The sequence below is a fragment of the Pleurodeles waltl genome, chromosome 3_1 (assembly GCF_031143425.1).
Source record: "Pleurodeles waltl isolate 20211129_DDA chromosome 3_1, aPleWal1.hap1.20221129, whole genome shotgun sequence".
Taxonomy (NCBI): Eukaryota; Metazoa; Chordata; class Amphibia; order Caudata; family Salamandridae; genus Pleurodeles; species Pleurodeles waltl.
The window spans coordinates 55194139-55214927 of NC_090440.1; positions in this window are offsets into that span (position 1 = coordinate 55194139).

Consider the following 20789-nt stretch of genomic DNA (forward strand, 5'->3'; position numbering starts at 1 on the left):
ACTCCCTTCCCACGAGGATGCCGGCTCGTAATCGAGCCGGCGGAGTGGGAAGGTGCGACGGGTGCAGTGGCACCCGTCGCGTATTTCAGTGTCTGCAACGCAGACACTGAAATACTTTGCGGGGCCCTCTTACGGGGGCCCCTGCCGTGCCCATGCCATTGGCATGAGCACGGCAGGGGCCCCCAGGGGCCCCGCGGCACCCCCTACCGCCATCCTGTTCCTGGCGGGCGAACCGCCAGGAACAGGATGGCGGTAGGGGGTGTCAGAATCCCCCATGGCGGCGCAGCAAGCTGCGCCGCCATGGGGGATTCTAAGGGCAGCGGTAAACCGGCGGGAGACCGCCGGTTTACCCTTTCTGACCGCGGCCAAAGCGCCGCGGTCAGAATGCCCTGCGGGGCACCGCCGGCCTGTCGGCGGTGCTAGAATCAGGGCCTATGTCCGGAAACGTCAACAAGAAGATATAACATCTAAAATAAATTCATAATTCCAGGGAAGTGAGAATACCCCCAGAGTCTCATCGTTACTCATTAAATATTAAGATCTGGCAATTGGGTAAAAGACGTTGTTATTGCCCTTGGTAACGTTAAATATTGTTTAAGGTTATAACACCCTAGTATCCCTATCCCGATCTTATCTGTTTGTGTAATGTGAACAAATGTGTGTATACACTATTAAGCGTTACTGATTTTACTGATTGTAAAGAGGGAAGGTGTGTTGTGTAGCATGTTGCTATGACAATAGAGAGTACGTCATAGTGTGTGCTCGGTGTTCCTATTGGTTGGGAAGTGTATTGGCAGAGGCTAGAAGTATTGCTCGCTCTTCTCCTTTTCCATGGCATAAAACCTGTACAAAACTACAATCGTGAGACTCTTCTCTACACATCCCTTCCCTAAAATCCCCACAAACACACACCTGAAAGCTATTTTGATAAATGGAAATATAGTATCATATATGTGTACAGTTCTGTACCAGCAAAAGAGAAAATACTTTCAGAATCAGATGCATATTGCTTACTTAAATAGGCTTGTGACATCAAAGAACTATAAATAAAACCAGTCTCATTTAACTGAAGTCTAAATTACGTACAGATGAATTCATAGATGATCCTCACTCTAAAATCCTTTTATAACATGTTTATGCAAATGGTATAAGAGAATGACATATGTTTTATGTTATAAGCATTTGTGTACATCTTTAACCATTAGAATGAAACTGTGGGCGTGATTGAGATCTTGGTGGATGAGTAACTTCATCAAGATGGTGATGGAAATCCCGTCCAGGCATTATAAATCCCATTATATCCTATGGGATTTATATTTCGGCGGATGGGATATCCGCCACTGTTGTGACTGAGTAACTCATCTGCCAAGATCTCAATCAGGACCTGGAAGGGTTTCGTAATCTGGATGCACATTCACATTCTGAAAATCACATTGATGTGTTACACACATTAGAATTAATTGCATTGGTCCATATAAAGATCTTTGCCGAGTGCCCGATACATGAATGAATGTATCATAGGGCTTTACTATTTGCTTTGTGAACTTGGTGGCTGATTCTTAATTGCTTGGCCAATGTAGAGTATTTCCAGACAAGCATTGCTATCCAGGGAAATGGCTATGATGTGGTGTGGTTCTCAATAGGGTGTGGAATGAGTGGTCAGACGTTCTCCAGGTGGTTGATGGATGTAAATTGGTCTGAAGCAGGAAAGTGCTGTTGAGCTAGTAGCACTTTGACTTGTTGCTGTGTTCATAATGGTATATATCTTGGCCCAGATTTACTATGATTTTGCATCAGGGTGCATTACTTTTGTGAAACAGACCCAATTCTAATTCCCTTTTGCCATTTACTAAGCCACGCACAGCCAATTTGTGTGGCTTTCTGTGGTATCGTAAATATAAAGTAACACAACTCAGCACATAGCACTGCCGTGCATTACTTTAATCAGATAGGCATTCCATGGATGAAGTGTGGGTGTTCCCCTGCAGCCACCAAATTATTTTGACGCAGCCTCCGATGTACAAACACTTGTAAACCTGAGTTTGCACCAAAATGGTGCACCTACCGAGAGGCGTAACGAGTAGAAATATTTTTTGATCTCTTCATTGCTCCCTCTTTCCCTGTGTGCTCCAATCTGCAGCACAGGTGGAAAGAGAAATATACCTCAAACAATTGTTTTTGTGCAGGGAGGTATGTCTTAATGCACACAAAAAATTCTTGCATGTAATGTAGGCATCCTTGTATGGTGCCAGGTGGTCTACGTTGGTGATAGGAAGCACAGAATATGCCAGCACAAGGAGAGAGCAGAAATGATCCATATCTTTGCAATATCATGCATTTCTGCCATCTCCCTTCAATGCAACACAGTAAGATGCCTTCTGTGCTGCATGAAATAATAGCAAAGGCACCCTTTTTACCTGTGTTTGTGTGAGAAAGGCTAGTTATAGGCTTGACTTGAATGATGGAGCATGTTGGTATTACGGGTTGACATTTCTGTAGCTATTCAGTGAAAAACCGAGGATGCTTTGTTGAAAGTGTGTTTATGCATGGTGTAGTTCCTTCTTGTTGTGTGCGTTGTGTTGTGGGTATAGTTGTGGTATATCTTGAGCATGGGTGATTGTTGTATCATGGTGATTGTCAACTGTTTCTACAATCTATATGGCAATGATTAAATGGGAAGTGTGACGTGAAATGAGATCTATTGATTGTGGTTTATCAAAAAACTATTTAACTAATCAGATCAAAATTCACTTAAGCACTGTGCCTGCTTCTGAACTTCCCCGTGCACATGTTTTGTGATATCTCAAGGAGTAAAGCTTAAGGGGGCTTAGCGGCATTAAAATTGTGACTTGCAGAATAAACAGTGTTATAAACAACAAGCAGTGGAACCAGTGATTTATCATACCATAAATGTATGCTTCAGTCTTTTTAGAAGTAAATTTTCAACACAGTGAAAAGAACTCAAAAAACAAATTTGTGCAATATTTATCTGAGGAGATGTGTTCATCCACACACCGCAGTATGAGAAGCCCACACAGATATAGCAGCACAATGTCCCTTAATATAAATGATAATCTCTACTGTTATCAAAACCAAAATTGTTGAAGAAGACATCTTTGCTGCATCAATCTCAGTCAGAGGAAATACTATCTCATAACCTATTTTTCGTGACATCCGGTTGCCTGCTGCTACTGAAGAATTCACAGTCACTTTATTCCCTGTTACAATATCCTATATCCCCTTTCAAAGGCAGCGTCTCGTTTCTATCATGGTCTAGATAAAAATATGTGCCCAATCTTTACATTGTCAAAGTTATTTGATTTTAATCACCAAACCAAAAGACACCCGCAGTAAAATATGTCTATACGTTTTAGGGCAGTTGGCCAAGGCTTATTATATATGAAACTAAAGCATGATTTGGGGTCATGTTTGCAAGATGTGCTTTCTCATAATAATACAAACAATATTATTTGTGTATTCGCTAATCCACAAAGTGCAATTGTACTTTGCTAAATTCAGGTGAGCATGCGCAATGTACCCTCAAGCATTTATGCTACGAAATTTGTGCAAAAGAGATTATTTGGGGTAGAAATTCCCTTATAAGCTGTTTTTGAACAGCCACAGTATGACGAGTTTGATGGTGTCCCACTCATTTATATGCTCAGCCATTCCTTCTTACCCGCCCCTAACTTCAATCTTATGAGAACGGGATTGCGTCTTAATGATATGACTCCCTAAAAGAGGGATAACGAGGAGAAACATCTTCATTACTGCTGTCTCCCTTTAACACAACCCAGGGCAGAAAGTTGCTTTGCTGTGCTGTTTTGTGTGGAATGTCTATAAATCCGAATGTATATGCTCCATGAACTGCATGTGGGAAAGTCATCCTTTTTGCACTAATCACCTCCCAAACTTGGACTGATACTGGTGGGTGCTGAATGTGCCCTGGGCACTGCTAACCAGTCCCAGAGCCAGTGCTCTGTGTCAAATGGTATATGTAAGTGAGACCTAATTATAATTGGCTCTGACAACCTACCTGTAAGTCCCTAGTATATGGTAGGGCATGTAGGTTTAGGGACCCCAGTATAGATAGTGCACCAATAGGTGCACTGTGGTGGAGCCCAATGTCAATTGAAAGAAAGGCCTTCATTGCTGCCCCCAAATTTGACTTTGGAATAAAAGCACTTCCAAAGTCCTAAGCTACCTTATTTTTACATATGTCACCCCTTAGGTCTGACATAAGTGCCCCCAGGGCTGGGTGCAGTGTAAATATAAGCAGGGACCTTATAAATGATGTTTTCCAAGCCCTGGTGAGGGAGAAACAACCAAATTCCCTTTTCACCATTGTAATCAATATACCCCAAAAGCTAACATTGGAGACTTTATTTTAACATAATAAAGTCCTATTTTTAATAGAGATGAGCTAAATGTGATTCGACAACTTGCCAATGTTGGATTTAATATAACTAGCACAGGAAAGGATTTTTAGAACTCTTTTGCAGAAAGCTACCAAATTTAGCCCTGTAGTGCCCTTTCCTGATTGGTCAGCCTCTGGCCGACTGAGCCAGGCTGCCTTAATGAGGTGTGAAGTAGCCTGGGCTGACATAAAGGAAGCATCTGGGGGGTAGAGAATTGCTACAGCAGATGGCAGAGCAGGATGGATTAAGAGTAGCCAAACTGGTCTTGAAAAGGGGGAAGCCACTTAGGACAGAAACTGACCTCCCCCATTTCCTCCACCCCCAGACAGCTAGGAGCCCCACTGATTAGATTAAGAGAGGGGCTGGAGGAGGTGTGGTAGGGAAACTTGACCACACCAGTGGGTGGGCTCAGCCAGATGTAACCTTCCAAGAAAAAATTCCTCTCTGTTAGATTTTTAAAGAATGTTGATGTCTGAGATTGGTTTTTGCCACATTTCACAGGAGGTGGTCACCGCAGAAGGTGTTGACCTGCACCCCATTGGCAAGCAGCAACCCCTGCTTTCCCAGGAGCAAGATAAATATGGCAGAGCTCCCCCACAATTCAAATCCTTGCTGGAAGAGGATACTGGAAGAAGAAGGAGTGCCATGCTGGACCCCTGGCCTGCAATTGGACCCTGCACTCAGAAGGACTGCACCAGCTGCACACTTTGGGCTTCATCAAGACAAGGATTTTGCCTTGTTTCTCAAACCCCAGAAGTGGAATCTCTGTAAGCTACAGGTACAAAGGAGCTAACTAGAGTCCCTTGCATCAAGTCCTGCAAGAATAGCCCAGCTGACCAGTGTCCATCGGCCATTTAAGGATTCTGACCAGGTGCATTCTGGGAACTGAAGTCCCAACTTCCAAGGAACAACTCAGAGCTTTTCTGGAACCTTGGAGCAAGCTTGTAGACACTTTGAGGACCCAAAAGGTACTTCTGGAAGAAGATCCAGAAGTTTGGAGAAGTTTTAGAGCAGTTTTGGAAAAAAGCTCTATAAGGTGACTGACCCGTCAATGGTAGTCATGCCGGTGACGTACAACCCTGACTCCAGAGCTTTTCCCATTGATGAGACTTCCAGGAGTTGACTGGGAGCCCGGCCTGAAGAGGAGCCTCACCCGATGACGAGAGTAAAAAAAACTCCAAAAAAGTGACTACGTCTAAAGGTAAAATTTTGACCGAGGCCTCCTGCTCAGGGTAGCCGATCAAGGTTCCACTGTGGTTGGCCTCAAACTTTGCCCTGGTCGAGTGTCCAGATGTCCTCAGTTGGCGCTTTTGGTTTTCAGGCACTAAAAGGCATTTTTTTACATTTAGTATTGAGAAATTCATATCAATTGTTCCCTCCATTGGATTTTTGTCATTTTGGTGTCATTGTAAAGATAACAATATTTTCTGTTTTTATAAATTGGTGTTGGATTTTTATTGTGTGTTGTATTTTACTTATTTACTATTTTGTTGATATTAAATGCTTTACACACTTGTCTCCTAAATTAAGCCTAACTGCTCATGGGCCAAGCTACCGAAGGTTGAGCAAGGAATATTTTACCTTGACTGGACCTAGTGGTGGTTTGTGGCCTATTACTAAGTGTAGGTGCCTATCTAATCCACTTTCCAACAATGCACATTACAATTCAAAAATGTAACCTATCCTGGCACAGTAAATTGGAATGTGGGAATTAGAATCAAAAACACAGTTTTGCTGCACCTACTTTACACACTGTTACAAAAAAAAGTTTTAGCCTACAGATGTTTTCCACTGTGTGAGGTCAGAGACACTTCGGAACAGGTGAAAACCTTCCACTGAAGTGAAAAGCGTCCATTGCCAAAACGTGCATAAATAACAATCACCAACAGCTCTTTATAATGTGGCTTTGCCTGACAATATTAGCTGACATTGTGAGATGTACTGTGACATCATTTATGGGATGACCCTTTAAGGGAACAAATATGTTACCTTTGTGGACTGCCCTCCCCCAGGCACCTATGAAGTCTACACTTAAACTGTTGTGAAGGAATACTTATTTCAAAGACCAACAAGTACTGACTCCTATCTCAACACAATACATAACAAGAGCTCTTGTCTGCCTGCCAGTGTCAAGCAGTGCTTATTTAGGACAAAAACCCTCACTCCCCCTGAGTTGACATGCTTCATCATAGGGTTCCTCCTTACAATGCTGTGGTGGGCTGGGCTGTGTTGTGTGGGCTATAACTCCCTAAAGAAGGAGGAGCTCTTTGGATGGGCAATTCTTCTGTGAGTAAGCACAGATGGCATGTGTCATGTCTCATGTGTATTGGCTGTTGTTAAGGGTATGCTGTCTGAATGCCATAATGTCCCATAATGTCATCCATAATGTGTAATTGAGAGCACCTGATCAATGTAACTATTGTCTGGATTTGTTAATTTTTCTGAATTGCATGTATTAATTGCAGTAGCGCACTGTTGGCAGGTGGAAACTTCATTGTGACAGATAATGTATCTTTATAATGAATGACCATGTCACCAGTCATATGTTCTAATTTTCAGGCTATTGCTAAATTTGCATGGGACCTATGCTCAATTCCTCTTCTCAATTGTCAGATACTGATCATACAAAGTGTGAACCAAACTCCTCAGTCATTGTAAAATTGCAACCCACACTAAAATGCCTTTGTTAAGACATGAACAAATAATGTGCATTTAGGGATTTCCAGCATCACTTGTCTAGCAAACAACCATATATACCAAACCCATCAATCATCAGCTGTAACACTGTGAATAATGCCAATGTTGCTGTTTACCATCATGGGAGGATGTGATGGTGACATTGTTTAAGTAAAGCAATGCATCTTAAGTGGAAATGTAATGCTGCTATTAGTTGAATTCTGACAAAAGTTAATGTTTCAAGGGGAAATAATGTGTTGTATGGTAGCATCTTCTCTACCCATAGCCACCAAAAATATAAGTGGCATGTGGGACTATCAACCTTGCATAGGACAGGAAAGTGCAATATTTGACACAGTCACTATAGTAGCAATGACAATTATGTATTGTTCTGTACATGAAGTAGTTTACATATGCACTGATGAGTTTTCTCTTCTTTCATATTTCAGCCAAGATGGACACAGGCAAGAAAAGAACCAAGGTCATGAAGGGCAAGGCCCTTGGTTGCCCAGTTGGCCTGGATAACAATATTACACCGAGGAGGCAGCAGCAACTGTCGAAGAGTCAAAAGTCACAAGCAGAGATTGAGGATATGATGGAGGAGGTGATTGATTTGTACTCTGCTTGGCAGAAGGAGCCTGACAAGGGTGCTCAATCTGTCGAGGTCCAACTAGCAACAATGGAGTGCCAGAAACAGGCTTCTCTGTCAATTGTGCCCAATTGATGAGACTGACCAGAAAATAGATCTCTTGCAGCTGTACCACTTTTCAGCCCTCCTTCTCAAGAGTGCCAACCCAGAAGACCACATTTTACTTTGAATTTGGAACTCTAGTGTGTTGGGACCATTATTTTGGCCATTTTCCTTGTGCACCTTCATTGTCACCATTGAACTGCACACTTAGACAATGACCCTGCTAATTCACCAGCATGTTTTTTCTTTTGCCCATTCCACACTCACACACTAAGTGTACTCCCTCCCTGGAATCAGGTCCTTTGATTTATTTCCCCCCCGCACAAAGACATTCCCCTTTTTCTTAATTTTAATTGTTATAATTTATGTGACAGAGTGGATTATTAGTTGGGGTGGATGGTGTTCTACCTCAAGTATTAGGGTCAGTATTCTTGTTAAGTCCAATAAAGTTTTCAATAACTTAAACTTGAGCTCAACTCCTGGAAGCTATTGCACAGGGCAAAACAGCTTAATTTAGGAAAATGTGTAAGGCATTTAGAAGGACCAAGACACTTAAAAAGTTGAAACCAAAACAAAATACAAATTCCAATCTAATTTATATAGTTTTTGAATTATTTAATGAGCAAAATGGCACCAAAATGATAAAAATTGCATAATGGATACTGAAAATATTATTTTTTTAAGTTTTACATAAAGATGGTGCCAAAAAAATCATTAACTGCCAACTGCACTCATCTGGTTGTACTTGACTGGTACCTAATCATGATTTAAGGCTGACTGCGAAAGAGCCATACAGAAACCAGGTTCGACTCAGTCGCAAGTTGTACCTTTGTACTAGGGGCCTCATTATGAGTGTGGGGGTCCAAGGACCACGACACTGGCATTGACAGTCAAACTGCCGCACTCTGGGTGATTAAACCGCCCAATTACAACCCTGGTGGGCGGACTTGCCAGGGATCCACCGTCCCTGGCAGGAACAGGGTTCCCAACTGCATTACAGAGGTCAGAGTTGTACTCAGCCAGGGTGGTGCTGAACTCAGAACCGGCTGGCTGATTACAACTCCCCTCACTGCCCACCTTTCGATGGCCATTTCATTGACATGGAAAGGCCTATGGTGAGTGTGTGCTGGGGGCTACAGGGGTTTAGTCACTGAAATTGAAGTAAAAAACTCTTAAGAGGGGAAGGCTGCAGGCTGTGGCTAAGAAGGGCTCCACAACGCCAGATAGATGTCTGACAAGGTCTGGTGAAGCTGTTTACTTTTTGTGTGTGGAAAAGCTCTGAGCAGGAGAAATTCAAAATTTGCACCCAAGGAAGGTTCCTTGGCAGTTGGATACTTTTCCTGCTTTCACCAGGTGAAGATTTCTACCCTGGCACTTTTGTGGAGCTCAAATTTCTCCAGCTGGGCAGGGCTGAAAGCTGGAGGACAACAGGCCTCCTCAAATCTGAATCCCCTCTCTGCAATGTCCAGGTGAAACACATTTGCAGCTGTGGAAAATAATTGAGCGGGAACAACCTGATTCTTTCGCCTTGCAAAAAAGCACCTTTGTTGGATTAACTCAGCATGTTTGTCCCAGTCTTCCAGAGGTCTTTTGAGCAAAAAACCTTCTAAGTCCAAGGTTCTTCAGGATGTTAGTAACAGTACACTTTCACCTCCAGAACAGCACTTAGGCGGTCAAGACTCACTCCAGTAGAAGGTCTGTGGAAACTGATCAGCTGGGCTCTTCATGAAACTTACTTCTATTAGCTTGTTGTTTCCCTGTAGCTTAATAGGAGGCCAACAAACCCTTGCAGGTCTATCCTCTCAGATCTCCTCACAGGTTTCACCAGCAGGGAAGATGCTGCCTCTGTTCATGCTCTTATTCTAGTTCTCTGATTTTTTTGGCAATTCCCTGATAACCCTCGGGCCTCAGAAGGGGGATGTACTGTCATGCAGCATGTCGCAGCATGACACGTGGCTCACTACACTGCCTCCCTAGCATCCTGCGTTATAAATTGGGATTCCTTAAATACTTACCTGCAGCCTGGATTTTTTCTGCAAGGGGTCATGGAGGGCGATTCTTTGCCTTGCTTGTCAGGTGGGTTGGAAGCATTCTTCTTCATGGGGGCCATATTCTTGCTCTCTGTAGTTTCTTCTTCCCAGAATTCTTGGGGAAGAGTTTTTACTTAACCAGTCTATCATAGAGTCTCTATCATGCACTCCTCCTAGCATTTTCCAATCCATCATGGTGGCCTTACTTCTTCCTCTATGTCACCTCCTATTTTGGGGTATATAAGGAGCAGAACTGCCTTTCTACTTGCATTGCAACACCCATCGCTCCTGCTGGTGTCTTCTTGTTCCTGGTGGTGTATCTCCGCTCCAGCTGGTGTCTACTCTGTTCTGATGTCTTTCTTGCTCCTGTTGCTTCCCTTCTTAACCTTTGTATTTCTTGGCATTCCACTAGCCATGAACACCCTTGAACACCAGCTCAATGAATGCAGATATAAAAGATGCAGGGCCTGAGTTCTGGAGACTCCAGGAATGACTCATCTTAGTGCTTCAAAGATTAACACTTCCGTTCCCGAGAATTGTTCTTATCCAGGAGAAGAGCCTATGCAGATCGGGCTAGCTCACAGAGGCTTGTCTGAGACAGAACAGGAAAGCACGGATTATGCATGTATTGCGGCTCTTCTGGTCGTCACATCTGCAATTGTTTCACATGCCACAAAAAGTTCAGGGAAAGTCAGAAAACCCTTCTATTTGTTCATCTGCAGAACTGGTTACCCCCCTGTTCCTCTTGCCCCTGCTAATGGAACTTCCTAATGGACAGAATGAAAAGGTGTTGGCCTCATTGGACAGCAGGGCAAGCTGGTTTTCACTGTATGAAAAAGAGGCACAAGTAAGACGAATATCCAGAGTCCCTAAGGAATCCCCTGAACAGGTCCATACAATAGACAGAGCACCATTGGTTTATGGACTGGTTAGAGAGATGGCTACCCCAAGCTCCTGCTTGGGCTTCTCTCTTTTTCGAACCCAAGAAAACCAATGATCTACGGCCATGTATTGATTTCAGAGGATTGAACAAAGTAACCATAAAAGACTGGTATTCTTTTCATCCGATCAAGGATAGTTTTAGAGTCAGTCAGAGGAGCCCAAATATTCACCAAGTTATACCTTCGGAGAGCCTAGCATCTCCTTTGTATCAAAGAAGGAGATGAGTGGAAGACTGTTTTCAGAACCTCCTTATGGCATTTTGAATATCATGTAATGCCTTTTGGGTAAAGCAATGCGCCATCCATTTTCCAGCGCTTCATGGATTCCATATTTGCAGACCTGTTAAACCAGAGAAATATGGTATATTTAGATAGCATTCAAGTTTATTCATCTGAACCCTCATCCCACCACAATCATGTTTATCAAGTCCTTTATAGACTATGCCAAAATAGACTGTTCTATAAGCCTGAAAAATGTGAATTTGATCAGCCTGAAGTGGAATATCTGAGATACCGTCTAAATAAAACAAGAACTGTCATGGACCCCCACAGTGTCTGACATTCTTGAATCCTTCCTCTATTAAGGAGACTCAATGCTTCCTTGGTTAGATGATTTTCTACATCAGCTTATTAAGAATGTTGCCTCTCAAACTAGCCTGATCTCTCAAACTTCAAGAAAGAGCCTCAAATATAGATTTAAGAGGACAGAACAAGCTGAAACAGAAGTTTCAAAATTTGAAAGATTCCAATTCTATGTCATCCCGATACCCCTAAAATGTTTATAGTTGAGATGGAAGCCTCTGAAAGAGCAGTTGGGGCAGCCTTGTCTGAATCTACAGTGCCTTTGCAGCTTGCAATGTCAGAACAGCCATCAAGCAAGATGGGCCTATTTCTTCAATCAATTGGACTTCATTATAACCTATATTCCAGGATCCCAGAATGTCAATACTGATGCTCTTTCCTGATTATGGGGGTCATTCTGACTCCCGCCGGCCGCGGTAACCGCAGGGCCGGCGGGAGCCGCCAGAATACCGCTGCGCGGTCAGAAGACCGCCGCGGTTATTCTGGGTTTCCCGCTGGGCTGGCGGGCGACCGCCAGAAGGCCGCCCGCCAGCCCAGCGGGAAACACCCTTCCATGAGGATGCCAGCTCCGAATGGAGCCGGCGGAGTGGAAGGGGTGCGACGGGTGCAGTTGCACCCGTCGCGATTTTCAGTGTCTGCATGGCAGACACTGAAAATCTTTGTGGGGCCCTGTTACGGGGGCCCCTGCAGTGCCCATGCCATTGGCATGGGCACTGCAGGGGCCCCACGACACCCCATACCGCCATCCTGTTCCTGGCGGCCAAAACCGCCAGGAACAGGATGGCGGTATGGGGGTCGGAATCCCCATGGCGGCGCAGCAAGCTGCGCCGCCATGGAGGATTCCCCAGGGCAGTGGAAAACCGGCGGTACACCGCCGGTTTTCCGTTTCTGACCGCGGCTGTACCGCCGCGGTCAGAATGCCCATGGGAGCACCGCCAGCCTGTTGGCGGTGCTCCCGCGGTCCCCAACCCTGGCGGTCTCGGACCGCCAGGGTTGGAATGACCGCCTATATGTTGAGATTCCAACTACTTTCCAGCAGAATATCCTGGACCCACAATGAATAATAGGAACAGCTCAGTCTTTTCAGTCTTTTTTAGATGGAGTCCAGACTGGATACACATCTCAAACATAGGAAGACTGGAATTCTCTACCAAACCAGGTCCATAAACAAGACAAACATTACTATAGGGACAAGGACTTGTTTCTTCCAACAAAAGAATTACAGCTTGAGGCCCTTCAGATGTGCCATGACTTACCTATAGCTGGTCACTAAGGCATCAAGTACACTATTGAGATAATCCTTTGATCTTCATGGTAGCCATCTGTACGTTAAGACACTGAAGTATATGTAACTTTTTGTTCAATCTGTGTTCAAGCTGAGTCATCACATGCCCAGCCTTTAGGATTGTTGCATCCCTTTGCAGCTCCTCCTGCACCTTGGCATACAATGGCCACTGATTTCATTTCAGCCTTACCCTCTTCTACAGGTAATAAAGTCATAATGGTAACTGTAGACACTTTTTCCAAGATATTACATTTCATCCTTCTAAGAAAGTTGCCTTCCAGTAAAGAATTGGTGAGGAGTTTTATGGATGAAATGGTCCGTCTCCACGGTCATCCTCAAGTCATTATCTCAGACCAAGGTCCTCAATATATATCTACCTTTTGGAAACATTTCTGTAAATCCTTAAAATTTGAGGTAGGTCTATCTTCTGGATTCCATCCACAGACCAATGGTCAGACTGAACACCTAAACCAAGGTAATACCTTAATTGTTTTTGTAATGCAATCCAAACTGACTGGACTACTTATTTGTCTCTGGCTGAATTTTCTTACAACAATGCAATTCCTAGCACCTTAAAAACAAAACCCTTCATTTCAACACTATTCTTTTGTTTAAATGGCTATCATCCAAGAATGTTTCCAACAGTCTTACAAGACTCTGCTTCATTTCTGGCAGCTGCTTCTGTTACCTGAGACCTTCAAAAGAAAAGGCAAAAAGTCTTCCTTAATCTACAGGAGTCCAAGTGGAGAATCAATGCCTTCTCTGACACTCTCTGATGACAGTCCCCATCCTATCAAGTGGGTGGTAAGGTTTGTCTATCTTCTAAATACTTGCTTCACCAACTCTCTCTAAACAAATTTGAACTACAGTTTTACGAGCCCTTCAAGAGGTCTCACATCATAAATTCAGTGGTCTTCCATCTTCAGCTGCCACGTTCTTGGAAGGTGCATCCTGTCTTTCATACCTCTCAATTGAAGCCCTACATTCCTGATCACAACTGCTGTTTTTTTCTTTCAACCTCCACCAGTCTTGGTGGACAGTATTCCTGAATATGAGGTTCTGGATATTTGTGACTCTGTGTTCATTCAAAACCATTTACAATTTTTTATTCATTGGTAAGTGTATCCTCCAACAGAGATCTTGGGAAGATGCTGTCTTTGTTCATGCTGTTATCCTAGTTCAATGATTTCTTTGGAAATTCCCTCAAAACCTTAGGGCCTCAGGAAGGGGCATACTGTCATGCTGCAGGTTGCAGCACGAGCCATGGCTCACTCCACTAGCTTCCTGGCATCCTTAGTTATAAAGTAGGATTCCCTAAATACATACCTGCAGCATGGGCAGTCCTGCAAGGGGCAGTGGGGGGCTATTCTTTGCCTTGCTTGACAGGTGGGTTGGAGGCATTCTTTTTCTTGGGGACCATATTCTTGCTCTCTGTAGTTTCTTCTTCCCAGGATTCCTGGGGAAGGATTTTAACTCAACCAATCCATCATAGAGGCTCTATCATGAATTCCTGCCAGTATTTCCCAATCCATCATGGTGGCCTTGCTTCTTTCTCTATGTAACTTCCTGTTTTGGAGTATATAAGGAGCAGAACTGTCTTTCTCCGTGCTTTGCAACACTCTTCATTCCTGCTGTTGTATCTTCGCTCCTGCTCATGTCTTCTCTCTCCTGCTGGTTATTCTTGCAACTGTTGCTTCCCTTCTGATTCTTTCTATCTCTTGGTTCTTGGCAATCTGTTAGCCTTATCCGCACCTTCTGAGCCTTTTTGCAGTCCTGGTCTTCTATAATCAGCATCAGTCCTTATTAGCCTCCTGGGAGTGTCCAATTGCCATCAGAGGTTTTTTCCCTTCGTGGATTTTCCCCTTGATTGCTCCTTCTGGAGGACACTCTCTGCTTATACGTTCCATTGTCACCCACATCATGGCTACCAGAAGGGACCGTCTCTATCTTCAACAGACAAGACAATCAAAACCTGGACTTGCAAATTTTCCTATCGCTCCTAGGCTGTGAATAGAAGTCCATCTGCTGAGGAACCTGACATTGAGACAGTTTGTGACTTAAAAATAATGAATACAGTCTTGACTGACAATTTCACAGGAGAGAAAGGGTGTGTTTTTTAGGTAATAGGTTAAAAATCCTCCATACATCCACAAGAGATCCTAATTTTATAGTGCTGTGGAATTGCGTCTGCACAATATTAGGTATGAATTCAGTTTTAGAGTTCCTATCAATAAATGGGTCTACAAAAATAAAATAATCATATGGATAGTTCATCAGTAGATTTGTAAAATGTCACTAAAAGCATTATCAGTTTGTGTGCCACAATATACACTTATGCTGGCAATACTGATAATAATACATTTACAAAAGTCACCACATTACTGAGGTGTCTAAGTGTTTGTCACTGAGGATAATTATTACACTCGAATGGAAACAAAGATATGACCAACTTAACTCTTTTTAAGTTTCAGAATTTCTGTTACTGGTAATGGCTCTCCTGCAGAAGAACAACTTATGGATTATATTGACAAGTGAAGTTTCTGCACACAACAATTAACAGTAAGTATTTCACAGTTATAAAACGTAACTTGCTTGCCCAGATTTGTATTTAAAATTTGAAAATGAAAAGCAAACTTAGACGATGACCAAAGTAAGCAGAAAAAAGGAAGAATGAAAAAGGCGTAGTGAAAAAAAAACATAAGAGACACAACAAAAACAAAATATTCATACAAAAAGGACCATTTTACATGCCAATATTAAACACATAGAGAAGTGAGGGTGGACATCTCTCTTCCACTCCAAAGATACAACTGTTTTTCTTCTGAAGTTTGGAACTTAGGACAAACGTTTCACAATAAAACATTCTCTGACTAGGTCCTTATAGGTCCTCTTCCCAAAAGGAGCACCTGATAAATAGAATAGTTAACTGCTTCCTTATTTCTATAAAGCTATATTCATCATCATAAAAGTCAGCGGATGAGTTTAGCAACACCTGCCTTTCAAAATAATTGTTCTTTGAATGTTCCATTATAATGAGCTTTAGAATATTCACCAAAAGATAAAAAGTCAAATTCACAAACATTTCTGCACCCTCAAGTTTCACTTTGGAGGACATTAAAATGCTATGGGGCATATTTACAATTTACTTGCCCAGAGTTGTATTTAAAATTTGAAAATGAACAGCAAACTTAGACGATGACCAAAGTAAGCAGAAAAAAGGAAGAATGAAAAAGGCATAGTGAAAAAAAAACATAAGAGACACAACAAAAACAAGAGTAAGTAAAGATTTTTTGCAGCAAGAGTAGTCCAGAGACGTGTCAGTGAAGTGGAGAAACAAATCGTGATGGGGCCCAATGCAGGGAGTGGCGAGGGTCAACCAGACCTCATATCTCACAGATACTCATAAACGTGGGTTGAAAGCGGCCCCCGGTGGGTGTGGGCACTCCTGCATCAAAAGACTGCAGGCGCCTGCATTACACTCGTAAATGGGTGATAAGAAACCATATGAGAGAGACAAATTATAGATTCGTCCCCCAAGAACTGTAATGAAGTCTAATGGACTACAAACTGCAACTGAGGGACTGGAAACTTACATAAGAATGCCCACTTGAACAAACAATATAGTCATGAATAAAAAACTACAGCACTCATGGCTCAACATATGAAGTCAAAGGTGGTTTAAAGTTGTACTCTAGCTCTCTGAGCTACATCTTACATCTGAACCTGCAATCTACTTTCTAGCCTACTTTCCCATACGCTCTAGGCAGCGTTTACATGACAAATATTTTAGGTTGTTTATGATTTCAGCATATCTGCACTTTTGAAGGTCAGGTATATAAGCCAAATGATGGGGGTACAGAATGACAGATGACAGAAGTGATTTGAATTATTTTAAGAACAGGTGATAAAAGCCAGATAAATAGCAACATTGAGTTATCTCTCTGGGCTTGAATCGCAAAACTTTTTCTAGAAGTAGCTTGGTCTTACTTCAGGCTGGGAAGTGACTTATCCAAGAACCTCCATAAGTAAAGTATGGTTGAAAACAGAAAATGGAGCTTTGTAAGTGAAAGCTTTTTTTTACAGAAATAAGCCTTTTTAATTCCTGTAAAAACAAGCTTGCGTCATGATTAAGCCGGTAAGAAAACATAACTATCCTCTTATGATGATCGCTATTCAGCTTGGATACTAAAAATAATTCACATGAACAATAGGAGTAAGTCACAACTACTCACGATAAAGTAATTCAGTACTCAGCACAGCATATATACCACTAAAAACAAAATGTGGGCATTGAGGATGATGTATCCAATTTAGTGCATTTTTTGTGGATTTCTCAAATTGTTTCTCATTTGATCTTGCTGGCTTTCATGACTTCTAATCAGCTTCCCAGCACATGTGCTATGATACATTAACCTGGACAATAATTGTCAAAACCGAATCGATATAGGCGACATTTAGGTAAGTAGTAATATGAAACAAAAATCGCACCACTGATGAAAAGGTCAGTTATCTCAGCCTGTCTGCAATGTGCAGTTATGACACCCACAGGAGTCACTATAAAAGCATGACCTTATGAGTGCCATTGCATCCTTGAACTGCTGAGATGAATATAATTAAGTCAACACATGTCAAATAAAACTTCGTGGACATATTGAAAAACCTGCTTTTAAAATTAGCTCTGCAACAAGTGTCCACAGGTGGTAGGTGCATAATGGGTAAAGGTAGAGTATGAGAAATCAGAGTTGGTGGGTTCCAGGTCAGTCAGCAGTACTGGGCCCAATTGTAACAACGAGGCATTATTGCCTATGCATTCCCCATATGCATTAAGTACTTGACTCTCATGATAGTGAATGTTGGAAATGACCCTTTCTGCAGGGTTATCCCCAGAATTTGTTGCATTCCTACTCCTATATGTCTGACCTTTTTGTTGGCCTTAGGGCTCTGGGCACTTTATCACTGGTAATCAGTGCTAAAGTGCATGTGCTTTCTATCCCTCTAAATATGGTGTGATTGATATTAACCTGTTTGGGATATTTTGTGTACTTGCAAGTCCCTTGTAAAGTGGTATACCATAGACCCAGGGCCTGTAAGTTAAATGCTACTAGTGGGCCTACAGCATTGATTGTGCCATCCACAGAAGTAGCCTTTCAAACCTGTCTCAGGCCTTGCATTGCAGGGCCTGTGTGTGCAGTTTACTGCAACCTTGCCTTTGCATTTAAAACTACTTGACAAACCCTAAACTCCTCTTTTATTACACATCAGTCACCCCTAAGGTAGGCCCCAGGTAGCCCTATGAGCAGGGTGCTGTGTAAGTAAAATGTAAGACATGTACCTTTATATTTTACATGTCCTCGCAGTGATAAACCTACTATTTTGTTTTTCACTGCTGTGAGGGCTGCTCCTCTCATAGGTTAGCATTGTTAATTGCCTTATACACTTTTAGGTGGTAATTACATACTGGTGTAGTTAGATTTTACATTGCTAATTTAGCGATAACAGATGAAAGGCTGGGTGTGACAAGGGATACATCTGTATTCACCTGCATATTGATAGACTTCCTGGACTGGGAGAAGGAGAGGTTATTCACACTCTACATTTGTATAGGTTGTGCCTTGAAAGGGTTCCTTTGAAGTCATCCCTAGATCAAAGACATTTTGACAGTACAGGAGCTTTGAGAGCCTCATTATGACTTTGGCGGTCCTTTTCCAGGAATGCTGATGCCGCTGCAGGCAACAGACTGCCAGTGCTTTCGTTCTGTCACCCATCATAGTAGGAGTCCTTGGAGGGCTTCAGCCCATTTCTGGGTGGAAGCCCGACTCCTAAGTGGTGGGTGCCTCACCAGCACTGCCACGCCGGCAGGACTCCGCCCGCCGTATTACAAGCCGTAATACGGCGTGGAGGAGTCCTGCTGCCGTGGTGGTGCTGGTGATGGAAGACTGCCAGGACCCATCCCCTCCCGGACGTCCTCCTTGACAGAGAAGGTAAGTGGACGTCCAAAAGGGGGGGAGGGTGTCTGTGTGTGTGGGTGCAGGTCTGCGGTGTGCGGAGGGGGGTGGTGACTGCGTGTGTGTATGCAAGTGAATGTGTGTGTGCATGTAAATGCGCGTTTGGAGGTGTCTGTGTGGATGAATGCGAGTGAGTGGGGTGTCTGTGTGCATGTTTGCGAGTAAGTGGGGGTGTTTGTGTGCATGTTTGCGAGTGAGTGGGGGTGTCTGTGTGTATGTATTCATATGCTGAGGGGTGTGTATGTGAATGCATGCGTGTGTGAAGGGATGGGGTGTTTGTGAATGTGTGGACGGGTGAGGGGGATGTGTGCATATGTGGGGATCTGTGTGCATGTGTGTGCTGGCGACAGGAATGGCTATTTCTGTCGCCGGGTGCGTGACCACCAGGGTTTTTATGGTGGGGTGACCGCCCAGTGGTTTGCAGCCTTGCAATCCAGTTGGCAGGCTGAGGCTTGCCACCGGGATGGAGGTGCTCATCGCCGGCCATGGCGGTACAACTGCACCAGCGGGCCAGGCGGCATTGTGGAGGCTTGGCATCTGCCAAGCCCCACAACTTGTGATGGGGCGGTCCTTACCTCTGGGTCCACACTCATGACTGCCAGCCTCATAATGAGGGCCTGAGTGGGACTTGTAACCAGATGCTGCACTTTCCCAGAGGACTGCAGTGCTGCCAGGAGGAAGAGCTATCAGGACTACTTACTTTGTTGTGCTGACCTGCTGCCTACTGGGCCACTGGAGGACTACCACTCTGCTAAAGTAACTGTGGGCTGGCCTGCCTTTCTGCTGTTTTTCTTCCCCTGTTTCTTACTGCCAGGGCCATCAAGGACTCCACATCAGCAATACAGCTGTGCAACTCTGAATACGGCAGACAAAGTTTTAATTACTTCAGTGCTCCTTGTTCAGGAAGGCAGTGTTCCACCTGGAGAGGCTCAGTACAGTGATCATGAGACGACTGAAGCCCCCTGCCTCTCCCATGGTTACACCTCAGGTCAAGAGTTTTCTCCTGAGGCTGGCACCACACCGCTTTGACAAGGAGATGAACATGTCCTTCAAGTCGTTGCATCCTGGGCTGTAGAAAGAGGCCACCATCGTGAGATGCCATCCATATCCCATCCTGCAGGGTAAACCAGCATGGACATCACCACATCTCTTATGCAGCCACTTCCAAGGTCTGAGATCAAGCCTCCCCCCAGCGGCCTACCCTTGCCCGACAGGAGGGACTGCGGTGTTGGGGACACACTTGTGCCAATGCAACCGTTCTACTCTTACGTGCTTGTGACTCAGGAGTGATTCCTCTGTTGATGAAAATCAAAAGAAAATGTGAGCTGCAAAGTCTACCAGGAGTCGCATATGGATTTGGAGTACTGAAGAAGAGAGAAAAGAAGAATGATATTAAGAAGAGAAAGATCCTGTGCCTCCAAGAGACTCTGGAAATGGATGTGGTAGTTGTTTCTGGGATGCCATCATTCAGTTCAGATGCCTACTAGACTTTCATTGCTCTATTGGTCTTTTGAAATTGTGGTCTTCTTTTTTTAGTAATGTGCATGATTTTTTAGTTTGGCATTTTTTATGGCTTTATGCGTCTGTTTATTCTGTTAGAGTGGTTATGTGAAATGTGAGGCTTTCATATATATTTATTGTCATTTCTTATTTTTCATATTTGTCATCTCATCCGACCAACGATAGAGCTTACCTTTAGGCTCCATTTAAGCTTTCTTTTTAACTTAGCATTTCTTCTTTTCCCATAACATGAGAATGTACCACAAATGCATTTGTTCCTGGTTGGCATTGTTGCCCTGTAGTCTGCACAATTAGTTCCAAGGTCAAACACTTAGAACACAATTCCTTTTTTGTGCTCATAGGAGACAACTCCTTCTCTCCAGAATAACTAAAGATGTTGCTCTGCACCTCGAGCACCATATGATAAAGGTAGTGTTTTATTAAATTAAACAGCATCCATGCTGAACTTGGTGAGAGGCACTTCGTTCTAAATTTATCATGGAACTGTAGTGAGCTGTGACAACCATGCAGTCCTGCTGGCCCAACCTTCATCTTGTAAAAAAAGATAGCTGTGCAAGAGAAATGTGCAGGCTTATTTAGACGGGTGCATTCATTAATGCACTAAGGCCAAGGTATGGGGTTAGAGCATTCCAACAGGTCT